Source organism: Macrobrachium nipponense, chromosome 23, assembly GCF_015104395.2.
Source record: "Macrobrachium nipponense isolate FS-2020 chromosome 23, ASM1510439v2, whole genome shotgun sequence".
Taxonomy (NCBI): Eukaryota; Metazoa; Arthropoda; class Malacostraca; order Decapoda; family Palaemonidae; genus Macrobrachium; species Macrobrachium nipponense.
In genome coordinates, this window is record NC_061090.1 from 40,310,271 (window position 1) to 40,325,270 (window position 15,000).

At 36.9% G+C, this 15,000-nt stretch overlaps 1 long non-coding RNA gene across 7 annotated transcripts in view; it reads left to right on the forward strand.

The window, feature by feature from the left end:
- LOC135200258 (uncharacterized) overlaps window positions 1–15,000 on the forward strand; it is a 263,018-nt gene that overhangs the window by 129,294 nt on the left and 118,724 nt on the right. For all 7 annotated transcript variants that reach the window (XR_010311238.1, XR_010311237.1, XR_010311235.1 and 4 more), the window contains exon 4: window positions 7,105–7,216. This is a non-coding gene — a long non-coding RNA (uncharacterized LOC135200258). The remainder of the gene's footprint in view (window positions 1–7,104; window positions 7,217–15,000) is intronic.

Sequence of the window (15,000 nt, forward strand, 5' to 3'; positions counted from 1 at the left end):
GGAAACAGGCATTAATTAGGATTACTCATACATCGTACAGAATCATTTATAATCAGTCTCCTACTTTTCATCGGACGAACTGCATTTCTGACCATTTTCATCTTGTAATTCATCCTGCAAAAAGGTTTCTTCAAAAGCAATATCGGCCGGCATATTTGGTCCTGTATACCAGACTACTGCTACTTTCAGTCCGTCTGCTTCAACTTTCCACCTATGTCCGTCGGGTCCAAATGTCACCGGTTTGGAATTTCTCACATTTTTTCACATTTATGCTACAGTTTATGCTTAGCAATTTTTGCTTCAATACTCGGTTGCATGGTGCAGATAGCAAGGATCTGAAGCCTTGATTTTTTCCGAGTGGATCTTTTGCTTTTTTGAGTCCATAAAACATCCTACAGAGATAAGGTCTGGCACCATTGACCTTCATTAGGTTGCGAACTCCACATACAGCGCACATATTCTTCAACTGTTGCAGAAACATGTCTATCAAATTTGAATCTCCAAGCTGCAAAAAAATCTGTTATTGCGCTTCATGATTTCAAAAGGTTTCCACTTAGCTTTTCCAAAGAATGGGGCATGAAAGCTAGGCAGGGCGTCATATATAGGTCTGGTGAGTAGTGTCCAAATCTGTAATATTTATCATTCGTCTTGTATTCTTTGTGTTAATCCCTGCATCTATCCAAATTTTAGCACTGATGTATCTGGCATGGTAAACCAGTAGTACAAAGGCATTGGTATCATTGCTGCGGACAACAATGACTGGGTTGCAATCGGGGCGAACTTCAGCAATAAAGTTTACATGGAAAATTAGGCCCCGTCATGCCCACTGTGTAACTCATGGATCTCAGTACTGCTCACAATACCATTATCTTCTGAGTACAGGTAGCATTCATGCCTCAGCCCCCCGTAAACTGATACCCTTTTAGAATAGATGCATATTCATAAGAGACACATTCATCCAATGAAACATCAAAAACTCCATTCTAAATTTTGTTGAGTGCAAAGCAGTGTTCACATTTTGTGGTCGTTTCTGTGAAAACCCTGTGATCCTGTATGAAATCCCAGACTGTCCACGGAAATCCTGCAGGATAAATGTTACCCACAAAGATGTACAATCTTTGCAATGCTACAAGCTTGCTGGAGGATGGTCATTGTCATAGCTCAAAAGGTAGCAGGTAGATTCAAGGTACGAAGGAAGAACATATGATCAATGATGTACACATCGGTCTTGTTAGCTGCGTCATTTGCTGTTCCATTCTTTCTGCCTCGTCTATTAATGTACTACGCAGGTTTTGTTTATGTCACCGGTGATGTTGCACAAGAATAATGGGACTGGAGTGATGTGGCAAAGCGACGCCAACCTTTTCTGTTACTGCTAGGTACAGAGGCCCTTCTGAATACATCTCCGATGCATTTTGCAGTTTTGCAATGCAATGCATTCACCTGATATAGAGCCCCACATTTCAAAGAACTGCCTGGAATGAAGAATTTGCAAGGTCAGTGCAAAGAGAGGATGTATGCGCTTTCAGCTACGTATTGTAGTGCTTTCCAGAAACTAATGAAACCACTGACTAAACCATGAGCTGGGACATCAGCTGAGCATAGCATCCCTGGAATGTTTTGAAAGTGGATGCCAACAGCATCATAGAGAGGGTCTTTCTCAAATAAAGCTTCTGTCATGTCATCATAATTATCTTAGGCAAGACCAGTCGTCAAACCTTTTTGAGGTAAAAGCGTGTCAGGTAACAATTGACCATCTTCTGTGATCCTAGAGGCCACCTTTGCTACTAGTCTCCGACTTCCTGTTACACAATTCATATCTAATCCTAAACACAAATGTTTTGAAAGTTTAACTCTCTCTCTCTCTCTCTCTCTCTCTCTCTCTCTCTCTCTCTCTCTCTCTCTCTCTCTCCCCTTGTACAAAATATGACATCCTGTGACAAGGATTTAATTCGCCGTTTCAAAGCATCAAGGGATTTTTTATGCTGCTACCCAGAGGGAAGTGTGGTAAAAAAAAGACCGAAGAATTATTGGAGTCTCTGCTTGCCCTTTTTAAAAGTTTTCTAGGGAAGGACATGTTAATAATTCAGCTTCTGTTATGATGTATTCTTCTGTAGTGCCTTATCTGGACCCCGATGACAAGGCCATTGCCGCGTTACTTACACTAGAGTAAACGGTTAGACCTTCTTTCTTACTGTAAAAAACAAATTAACTCTGTCACCATAATGGTTCTTTATTTTTTAACCTGTGGTGCTTACTTTATGAAGCGCAGATCAACTTTGGATTCCTCCTAAGGAACCGACTGTAATGTCTATGCAGTGATACAAGGTACTCTGTTTAGCAATTATCTATTACCGATGACTCAGTGTACATGAATAGTTGTGTTAAAGTATTACATGCTACTTCATGAAGTTCAGACATTACAGTAAATTCCTTGTTTACTATAATTCGCTGGTTGTTAATGCACCTGCATTTCCAGATATTGTGATACCCAATACTTCCAATTTTCATTAACATAAGACTATCAATGATTACACGGACAGCTTCTCTATCTTCTTTTCTGCCAAGTCGTGCAACTATTAAGAGGCTGTTCCATTCTTCCAAGTTTTTCGCGAACGTTACCGCGAAAGATGCAGATGATACCTCCAACTGGTTTGATTGACTTCCATGAAACACATTCTTCCCTCCTCGTGCTTGGAGGCTTATCTGCCTCCAGAGGCACAGCTGTCCATCTACTGTATCAAGCGTTGTGAAATCCCTCTGTCTCAGATGGGGTTCCTGGTGGTGACTTGCAAGTGGTCAAATATTTTCACGACTTATGAATGTTTTAACACCTAGGAGCTGCTTCTTTCACTTTTACCCATTTCATTTCAGTTACATAGTAGTATACATATACACAAATACATATATATATATATATATAGATATATAGATATGTGTGATGTGTGTGTGTGTGTGTGTATGTATGTATGTATATGTATATGTAGATATATATATATAATATATATATATATATATATATATATATAATTATATATATATATATATATATATATATATATATATATATATATATATGCATATGTCTGTATAAATATATATATATATATATATATATATATATATATATATATATATATATGTGTGTGTGTGTATATATATTTATACAGACATATGCATATATATATATATATATATATAAATATATATATATATATATATATATATAATATTAATATATATATATATAATTTTTAGGATAATTCTTGCTCTACTAATTGAAATGTACTCCTGTATTGATTAAAGTGAGTGATTGACTGCCTGATATTTCTCCCGTGTATGAAAGCAATATACTCCAGTAAAGCTGTCACAGATTTGAAAAAGTTAATAGTATGAAGGGAAGGGACCAGCTGAAACTGATGAGGTGATTAGTTTAGTAATCTACATTTGCTGATTGACTTTGCTTCATAACATGAAGTCAGTCAGTCAGTCACTCTGCCGACATATACTACATTTTTTTCTTATATATGCATCCATTTTGTATTACATATATATATATGATATATAATATTTATATATAGTATTATATATATAGATTTATATAATAGTATATATATGTAGTATATACTACATTTTCTTTTTTCTATTTATATATAAAATATATATAATATATAATATATATATATATATATATAAAGAAAAAAGGTAGTATATGTCGGCAGAGTGACTGACTGACAGACTTCATGTTATGAAAGCAAAGTCAATCAGCAAATGCAGATTTACTAAAAACAATCACCTTCATCAGTTTCAGCTGGTCCCTTCCTTCAAATACTATTAACTTTTTCAAATCTGTGACAGCTTTACTGGAGTATTTTGCTTTCATACACGGGAGAAATATCAGGCAGTCATCTCTCACTTTAATCGATATAGGCGCACGTTTCAATAAGTAAAAGAAGAAATGTCCTAAAAATAAATAATTGCATGTATACACACACAAACACAGATACACACACACACACATAATATATATATATATATATATATATATATATATATATATATATATATGTATGTATAATATCCATTTATGTAACATATATTCTTAAATAATATAAAACATAGTTATATATGTAATATACACACACACACACACACAATATATATATATGTGTGTGTGTGTGTATAAATATACAAAATATATATCTTGTATATATTTAAGAATATATGCCACATATATGCATATTATATATAAATAATAATATATAATATAATATAAACTAAATAATGTATATATGATACATATAATTATGTATATATTATATATAATATATATATAATATTTATATATATATATATATATATGCAAACAGGAGAATTCATTGGAAAGCGGAGTCGAATAAGAAATACATATACCAATATTTGAGTTAACATTCTTTATCGCGACTAGTTTCGGGCTCTTACATACCCAAATCAGGCCCCTGAAATTTGTTTAAATGCCTGATGATGGGGTATATAAGAGCCAAACTTGTCGTAATAAAGAATGTTTATTCTAGTACTGGTCTACTTATTCCTCATATATATATATATATATAGTATATATGTATAGTATATATATATATATATATATATATATATAGTATATATATATATATATATATATATATATATATATGTATATATATATATATATATATATATATATATATAATGTATGTGTGTGTAACACATCGGGCGAATTAAGACATAATGTAAAATGTAAAGTGTATTTGGCCATGAGGATAGTGAAACAACTGAGTGTCGTATCTTTTGCCATTACTCAGAGATATGCTGTAGACAACTGTATACGAGAGGAAATAAAGACTCTAAAGATCACTTGGTGTTACTTACAAGGGACAGCTAAGATAAAAAGTCTGCAGCTATTTAATGCCTGCATGGGTTGATCTTCATGTGAGAAACAGCTGTCCTGTATTAAAACAAGCACAGGATTAATTAAGAATGGGGTAATGGCATTAACGAGACTTACTGGTATTATTTTGGGTAATATTTTAGATATCTTAAATATATTTCAAGGGAAGAGGTCAAGAGTACACAGATCTGGATTAAACTTATGTTATTTTTATTTGTTAGTTGTATTAATGAAGATTCAAGAGAAATTTAGAGATAATAGCAATGCATCATGCAATTATACTACTACGGTGCCTATCACCTCTGTGTGATTTATTTCTTTCGGTCAATTCGTCAGGTCCAAATAAAAGGATTGATTGATTTATAGACATTTGGCATTCCTGCCAAGCACTGGGGCAACTAAGGCCATTTAGCACTGAAACGGAAATTGACAGTGCAAACCTCGCATTTGTACTATGAATCAATTGTTAGGAGAGGGTGGACAGTAAGATGGAAGAAAGAGAATATGAATGGAGGTAGAATAAAAGGAATGAAAGGGGGTTGCAGCTAGGGGCCGAAGGGACGCTGCAAAGAACCTTAAGTAATGCCTACATTTCGCCGCATGAGATGCAATGACGGCATTATCCACTTACACTCACATTCCATTAGTGTGGTTCCAACTTCGTTGCTACTCTATTGAGGAAAATCCTTTACTATACACATATTTTAGTGCTGTTTTATGAAAAGCTGACATTCACCCCAAGTGTTTTCAACTCTGACTTGATGGGCTCAAGCCGGTAAAATAAGAAAACAGTTTCATTGCAGGTGTCCAAAATGAGAGCTGAACAACACAATTCCTAACCTATTCCTCTCTGTGCTGAAGCTTGCTTCCCGAGACTTCACGAGGGACAGACAATTGCTGTAGTGATCGAAACTATAAGTACCTGAAAAAATCCCCTTCTTATTTACCTGAGATGTTCCTTATTTGAAGAGCCTGAAACAATCTGAGACTTAAAAAAGAAAAAAAAGTGTCAGCTCCGATGAGGAATGCTATTCTCTGAACTTTAATGCTAATGGCAGCGTGCTGCGAGCGAGTTATTTAATAATTACCGATGGTAATTAAATGCTGAAAGGTCAAAGCGGTGGTGTATTCGCTTAAATGTCATTCCACGCATTGCAAAACTTGGTAAGAGATTTTAATAACACGTGAGGGTTAGGCTCGAATGAGACCACAGGCTTTAGAGCTTCCATTATATGATGGGAGTGCCTCGAATTGCCGCGGAGAATCACACCCACCGACTGGGAAGAGCGATGGTCTAGAAAACCATGTGAACTCTCTCCTCTCTCAGCTGTAGAATCAGAACTGGAAAGTGACCAGAATGGAAATGGTGTTCCCGTGTCTAAAGGATTAAGGCAGTAATTGAGGAGCCGATTGGAGGCTCATGGTTGTATGAGAGAGAGAGAGAGACAGAGAGAGAGAGAGAGAGAGAGAGAGAGAGAGAGAATCACCCGTAGTTATCGTCCTTAATTTCTGATAAGATCTTCGAAATTTCTGATAAAACAAATTAGTGCCGATTTGATTTAGGACCGGTTTGAACAGGATAAAGTTTGAAATGAAATAAACTCTCTCTCTCTCTCTCTCTCTCTCTCTCTCTCTCTCTCTCTCTCTCTCTCTTACACACACATACACACACACACACATAGAATTGCTAAACGACATTCAGTAGGATTTTACTTTGAAATCTGCATGCTGGAGTACTCTCTCTCTCTCTCTCTCTCTCTCTCTCTCTCTCTCTCTCTCTCTCTCATTTAGTTGGATTTAACTTTGAAGTGCTTGCATGTTGGAGTACTTTAAACCGATAATTTAATCTTTTGCTTCAGTAAGTTTCCCAAATTGCACTTACCAAGAGTTACTAGCTTTGCATACTTGCAATGGGCAATCATCGATTGGAACAGAATTAATTGATAATAGGTTTTTAAATGTTTAAATGAAATGTTTAATACGTAATTTGAATAGCAGGTGATAATCAAAATAACAAAGGTGAGGTTGAATGTGAAAAATATACTTAACTTTCTCATAATTAGTTTTGGGGGCTTCTTCGGACCATTTTTTATGTTATAATTGTATCCTCCCATTGTTTTGGATGAACCCGAACCTCATCATATATTTTTTCTTTCTTTTTTAATCGAATGAATAACTGTACTTCCTTTCGTCCACAGGCGTCTACCACCGCTCATCAGCGAAGGACGGCAATCATGGCTGTCACCCTGCTGACAACTGGATACCTGCAGAAAGGACTCTCTGTACCAGTGGACAAAAGCCAGGCAAATGGTAAGATTGACTGACGCTTCTTTCCTTTCCTTGGCCGCTTTTTCTCATGTGGAAGGATTGGCATACTGTTGAGTGATTTGGATTCTCAAGAGATTAAGAGAGTGTAAGGTCATTTCAGAAGGGTTGATTTGTGTTAATCTTTTGAACACTGCTCTCTTCTCTGAATATTTTGAAAAGTAATACCATTGTCTCTGGGGGGCCATTCATTCATCGCAAGGTTTGTATATGTTCAGATTTGTTGGTGGTCCAGCATGTGTATTTTTGTCAATAGTCACTAGAGCTTCCAGTTTGCTAACTTTTGGCCGGGCAAGGCATAGAGACAGCAGCAGAACTTGCAAAACATATAAAGATAATTACAGAACATAAAGAAGCAACATCGTTTCCTTGTTCAAGTTTGACTGTAAGCGATGGTTTCGGCTGAAGAAAGATGGTGCCATCGGTGATGGATGGATGAGTCAAGAAGTTTTCTTCCTGATCTGATCACCCGGAGTCTTGGCTTCGGTGTTGCCTCCGCTCGCACCACATTAGAGCGATTGCGGGGATGGGTCCCATTACAAGCCGAGGAGAGATACGAGCACACAATAAAGCTACACACTCTCTCTCGCTCAGTTTTGTCAAGCGAGATCGGGTCACAAGGACTGTCATTGTTAGAATGCCAAAACTAAACTCTCTTTAGCCGCCTTTAAGTTCATGCAATTACCAAGTTTTGTTCCCCATAAGACAGTGATTAATAAATATATATATATATATATATATATATATATATATATATATATATATATATACATATATATATATATAATATATATATACACACACACATATATATATATATATATATATATATTAAATACATATATAATATATATAATTTATGTGTGTGAGTGGTAATAGAGTGTGAATGTTGAATGAATTAAAAGGAAACAAGCTGAAGATTTTGAAATAGATTGTTTGGGGCTTAAGAACTGAATAAGTGAGAAATGTAGAAAAGTAGAAATAGAGAAAAAATTGAGGATGGTGTGTTAGTATATATTGTATAATTCGAAAGTGATAATAAGGAGGATAGATGTAATGTAAAATGTACTTAAATGGAAAGCCTTAATTTCTGCAAAGTGCAAGAGTGGATTCTCGGCGGAGTTAAACAGTGAATGTGTAGCGGTGGTTTGATGAGCTTCAGAACATCCATTTATGAAATGCGTCATGATTTAGAAACGTTTTGCACAAAGGGTTCCGGAAAATAAAAGCATGAATGTGGCAGTGACCATTGATATATTTCATCTCTGGAGCCATCCCCTGTAAGGGGAAAAGGGATATATATATATATATATATATATATATATATATATATATATATATATATATATAAGTCATATCACATTACGGTGATTCATATACATACATCGAGCTACAAATGTCCTTTAATATCTAATTCACTCTACCTCGGAATTAATATATTTTTATATATGCTTAACCGAAGGAGAATTTTATTAGGCGATAATAGAATTGTCGGCGCCCAGGTGCGAACCCAGGACACCATACAAATCCAGGAACGTCAGTGAAGCTTTTACCCAATCCACCACATCAGCCACCTAAGGTTCCGTGAACAATCGCCAGGGGTTCCTTGAGAATTCATGTTTTGGTTTATTTAATTATTTTCTATTTATATGTTGTTGTTTTTTCGTTAAAAATGCCATGAGAAATCGCAGGCCTATCATTTTTTTTATCGTATCATATCGTGGGATTTTTACTCTCTCCTCTCTCTCTCTCTCTCTCTCTCTCTCTCTCTCTCTCTCTCTCTCTCTATATATATATAATATATATATATATATATATATATATATATATATATACACACACATATATATATATACATATATATATATATATATATATATATATATATATATATATATACATATATACATGTTGTTGGAGGAAAGAATGAAAGGAGTCGACTCTTTTTATTCCTTCCTCCAACTCTACGACAACATAAAATACCGCCGCATTTTTCAAGAACGATAAAACCGCATATAATTATATAGAGTATATAGATTAATATATATATATTATATATAGATATATATTATGAATATAATATAGTATATATAATATATAATATATAATGTTCTTATAAATGTGAATTTTTATCATATAAACTACGGGAGGCGAGTGTGCTGCCCTTTGGCTGTCATAACGAGTCTTGCTCAACTTTTTGACGAGTCGTTTTAATGGACGGGATTTTCCTTATGCCAATTCCTGTGGTTTCCTTTTGCTTTGCTCTGTGTTTCCTACTCAAGCATCTTTTGCACCAGAAAATACTAATAATTGGCAGAATTTATGGGTTTAACGAAATTTATTGTCTCATCGCTATCGCAAAATAAGCCATATCTTTTCCACAGTAACCTCTACACATGATGTTATACATTTAGGCAGTAGGCCGGCTGTCGATGTTTACACACTGACGCACGCACTCACACAACAACCTGAGTCAACAGCGGCACACCTGCTCAGACCTTCATGGTGCGAGGGTGAGGCTCCACACAACCAGCGCTGCTGACGGAAGGGTCGCAGCCTCCCAGCCATCACCACTCATCAAGGGCATTTGCCTCTGCCACCGGATAGAACGTAAAATCATTTCGCCTGGGTGCTTATTCCAAAATAATGAGTGGAATAAAAGAAAAAATATGACTAAGTCTTCATCATCAGTAACTCTAAACTGTAACGTCTAAATCCATTCGCATTAGTTTTGAAACTACAATATTGGTTTCACACTAAGTTATATATAGATTTCTGGATGAACTTCACAGAAGCTGTTTCATTCGCTCCTGCACGAGCGCGGCAAGTGTGTGTTCAGCCGGTACTCCACTAACCAAGGAAAAGATCTTTGTTGGAGGCGCCTCGAGTGAATGCATTCGCGAGTTGGTCCCCTCTAAATGATAAACTTCTGCAGACATCGATGATTTGGACGATTTGTTGTCATGCGAAGCCTCTGCCAAGAAAGTTCGCAGGATTTTCCCTGTTGAGTGGTGGGTGTGCGTTGTGTGTGTTTTATCAGGACACACACCACTACGCGCATAAATATAATGGGGAGTGAACATGCCTCGCAGTTATTTTGCAGCGTGCCCTCGGCCCCTAGCTGCAACACCTTTCGTTCCTTTTACTGTACCACCTTTTATATTCTCTCTTCCATCTTGGTCTCCACTCTCTCCTAACAGTTGATTCATAGTGAAACTGCTTTGAGGTTTCCCTCCTGTTACACCTTTCAAACCTTTCACTGTCAACTTCCGTTTCAGCGCTAAATGACCTCATAGGTCCCAGTGCTTGGCCTTTGGCCTAAATTCTATATTCAATTCAATTGAGTGGCCTCGCCGGAAGTATGTTCCCAGAAGGTGTTGTTCTTATAGGTTTTGAGCTTATTCAGTGTGAAACCCAGCAACCAGAAACAGTACGTAGATCAGGTAACGAAATATAATGATTATAATAATTTGTTTGCATTCATTGGTTCAAGATCTTTATGTCCTCGTTGAGTAGTTTTAGCAGCAGCGGTATGCTTATACTCGTTTGCAGTATCTGTCGCTTCTCCTTTGGTGAAATACTTGACAACCCAGGTCACGTCACCGACAGGTGTGACGGTGCTGAAAATTTTTCATTATTGTTGTGGAAGAAACCCAACCACTCGCTCTCTCCACCCAAGCCTCGTTATTGCTCAGTCGGCTGCACAACTACGTCGCTACTATCAATGATGGTCACAAATGGATGAGACGATTGACCTGCGACTACACTAAATTCTGTTTGATATTGTCTAAATTCGATTTTTGCGGGTCTGGAGATATACATATGTCCTCTCACATTATGAGTGATCTCTTCTATTGATTATCATGAGTGCGGTGAGGTAAATGTGCTATTATGTATATATTTGTATATGTATATACATATGTGTGTATGTGTACACAAATAATTTGTGGCTTATTATTTGCGATTACATAATCATCACATATGTATAAATAGCAGAACTTCATACATATATATAAATGTAAATGTTAATTTATTCAAAATCTTAAAATCACCGAAAGTTCTTCACCGATTGCATTCGAATATGCGCGTGTTTTTTTGAGGGGTTTTCATCCTACCTCCCCCCTTCCGTAGGGGGTGGGGGTGAGAAGAGATTCCCTGAAACGGAGCTGGGTCTGTTCGTGAAACGGGGCTGGTTATGCCCGTAGACTTAGTAACTTTACGAATTTGATCATGCATAATTGAGAATGAGGTTTGACCACAGAGAATGATAGGGAGGAGGAAAGGAAGGAGATAGAGTAGGACAGCGTGTTAGGGAGAAGAAAGAGGAAAAAAGACAGAGAGGGTTAGAGAGAGACAGACAGACAGACAGAGAAGAGCAGGTGTTTGGGAGGAGAGAGAGAGAGAGAGAGTTGGTATTAGTGAGAATAAAGAGGGAAAGGGTGATTGTTGGAAAGAGAAAGAGAGAGTAAGAGAAAGGAATGAGAGAGGAGGTGCTAGGTAGGAGTAAGATGGAAAAAGTGAGTGAGAGAGGGAGACGGGAGGAGAGCGTTATTTGGGAGAGGAGAGAGAGAGAAAGAGAGAGAGGCTCAAAAGAAAAAGAAAAATAATACTGATAAACGATCCAACATAACAAATTATTTTTGGTTGACACGCAAATTACAATGAATAAAGCAAAACAAAGCAAGATACAACATTGAAATACAAATCATTCAGAAAAAAAAGAAAAAAAAACACTGTTAAAGTTAAGAGTAGTTAAAAAGACACCTTGTCTCAACGACGCTCGGTTGCTTTATGAAAAATGCACCGAAAATAAACAAGAAGGGCCTGGTTTAAGCTATGTACAAGGGAACAGATGAAGAGCGGATGCTTAAGGTAGAAACTAGTTTCTTTATAGCCAGGGAGTCTTATATTGGAAGGTGGTGTTCATTATGGACTTTATAATATCTTGAAATCCTTATAAGTTATGTTATGTTTGCTAAATTTCCCAACAAATTGCTAAATTTTCCTTTCCTAAAATTTGATAGATCTGGGTTGGGCAGTTTACACTCTGTTCAGAACCTAATGCCCATATGGGCATCATCTCTCACCTTAAGAAGTAGACGGCGGATGTGACCACCAACTCAAGTCTATTGCACTAGAGGAGCTAATCTCTCTTTATGATGCAACAGACTACCAATTGTCAAAGGGTTCATTATGACAAACTTAACATCATCAACAGCAGGAAAATGATTAATAAAAATTCTCCTTAAGTGAGGTAAAAAGGTGTCATGCATGTAAGAAAATCGTATGTTGAACTTGGGTTTCTGGGACAAACGTATTGCTACTGGAGGTTGAAATGAAATATCCAGCGTTTTCCTGACATGTTTCGTAAAGAGATTAGGAGGATAACAATTTTATTTAAATACCGTAAATGGATTCCAATTTCTCTGTGGAAAAGACTCAGTCAGAATTAATGTCATGGCTCCGCAGAGGAGGGTAGACAATGAATTTAATTAAAAATTGAACAAATAAAAACTTTAAAAGTTAAGACCAAGGCCTGTGAAAATGCTGTTTTTAAATTTTAAGGAATTAGAAAGACTAAGCCCATTATTAAAAAAGCTTTCTAATATAGGGACTTGATATTTGGCAATTTCATAGCCAGGCGTGGTATAACAAAAGAAATTTTCTTGGAAACTGTTGTTGTTATTGAATAAAACACATGATCGTATTTTGCTTAGTTCTTTAAAAATGAACAAAATTTTTGAAGGTTCATATTTTGCTGCAATAAAACATTTCTCTTCAATTTTTTTTACATGGCTGAAAGGTTGTTTACTGCAATTGCTTAAGGAATAATTATTGGTAGAGCATGAAATAGAACATATGTAGTTCGCAGTTGTTTCTGAAATCAGTTGCACAGCTAATTTAACACTCATACGTTGAAGGCCATGGATATGTACCTGCTTCTCTGACAGTTTACACGAGATTGTGAGATCACTTTTGCTCCTTTACGGATCCGCTTTTTACATGATTGCCGTCACTTATGTTGAAACCCTAATCAAGAAAATGCCTTGGTGACTTCATTAGGTGTGGAGCATCAGCGATGACATGAACGCCGCGATCAAGTCCCTCTCAACTGCATCTTCTTCAAAATGCAAACTAACTACGCATCATTGCTGTAACGGGATTAGAAGAAGTCCTTCCTTTTACATAAGTGTATCCAGGTTTTTCTCGTTTCCACTTGCTTTGGAAAGTTGCGAAAAGTTACGTCTTTCGTTTAACCTTTATTGGAGACATCACTTAGAGTGACCTTACCAAGAATAAGGTTTGAAGAATGACTGTAAATCACAAAAGCACTTACCTTAAGCAGTGAACACGAGTCTTCGTTCATTCCTCATATGGGGTAGGCAAAAGCCCAATGTTCTCAATGAAAATTGCGTAACGACGGTATAATACAAATATCAATGATATCAAATGAAATCACATTAATTAAAGACCTACAATCACATTTAATAGGGAAAATTCAGCTACTTTAGAAATAAAAAGATAGCGGTGTTGACTGGACCGTAACTCATAGTTTAACCAATGTAAAAAAGAAAAACCGAAAATTGGCCTTAGTTGTACTTGGTGGGTGACCAGGCCTGTGATTGGTCGATAATATGTGGGGTAGTTGTTTAAGGCAGTGGCGGAACGGTGCTTCGCGCCTTATCAGCAATTTTAAAGATTCTTGGCAAGAAGGGTTGTACTGGCAAGAGGTAATATTGCACTGCGCATTCGCCACAAGAGTTACAGGAGGTTAGCAATGTTTAAGGGGGTGGTGGAATGGCGCTTCGTGCTTTATCCTCAATTTTAAAGATTCTTGGCCAGAAGGGTTTTACTGGCAATAGGTCTATTTGGTCGCTGCGCGTATTTGCCACAGGGGTTACAGGAGGTTAGCATTATTTAAGGGGATGGCGGAATAGCACTTCGCGCCTAATCCGCAATTTTAAAGACTCTTGGCAAGAAGGGTTTTTACCGGCAAGAGGTAATATTGTGCTGCGCGCTACCACAGGTGTTACAGGAGGTTGTAATATGATTGGTTGGATACATGTTCATCGGTGTGGCCCCCCCACCCCCCCACCCCACCCCCCACCACATCCCTCACTTAGAAGTCTGTGTGTGGACCAAAAGCTCCCCTATAACATGGCGTAGCCTTTGGTATAGTAGTATAGTAGTAGTTGCTGAAAATTTTTACTGTGAAATGGAAATTTGCATTCCTTTTTGGTTTGTTCGTCATCTATCTTCGCTTTTATACTGTGTTCCAAATGTCATATAGAACAAGAAATAACACCAACACGTTACTACATTCTCCCAGGTGATTTACTTACCCAAAACCCCACTTTCCATATGTTCTTCTTACCTATAGGATAGAGTTCCGGGGTAATAATTCTCCTCGTGGTCTCCCCAACAGGTCCCCCTTACCATAGGATAGAGTTTTAAGGTAAATTACAGCCGACCCCATAAACTAACAGTACATTGTTAATAAGCAACCGAAGTACTATCGGAAACTGCAAATGGCAAAGAAATGCAACCGCAAATTGTTAGCTAGATCTACCCGTAAATGAATTTCCCTAAATGAACTTTCAGATGGAAGGAATACTTCATAGGCTTAAAGATCTCGACGTTTCTCGTAGACGGCAGGACAGCGTCTTGCCTGGACAAATCTTAAATATGACTGCCCAATCACGGCCGTTGCTAATCTACACCAAACCGTTCGACTAACTATAGAATCAACAAACAACCGACGACCGTTA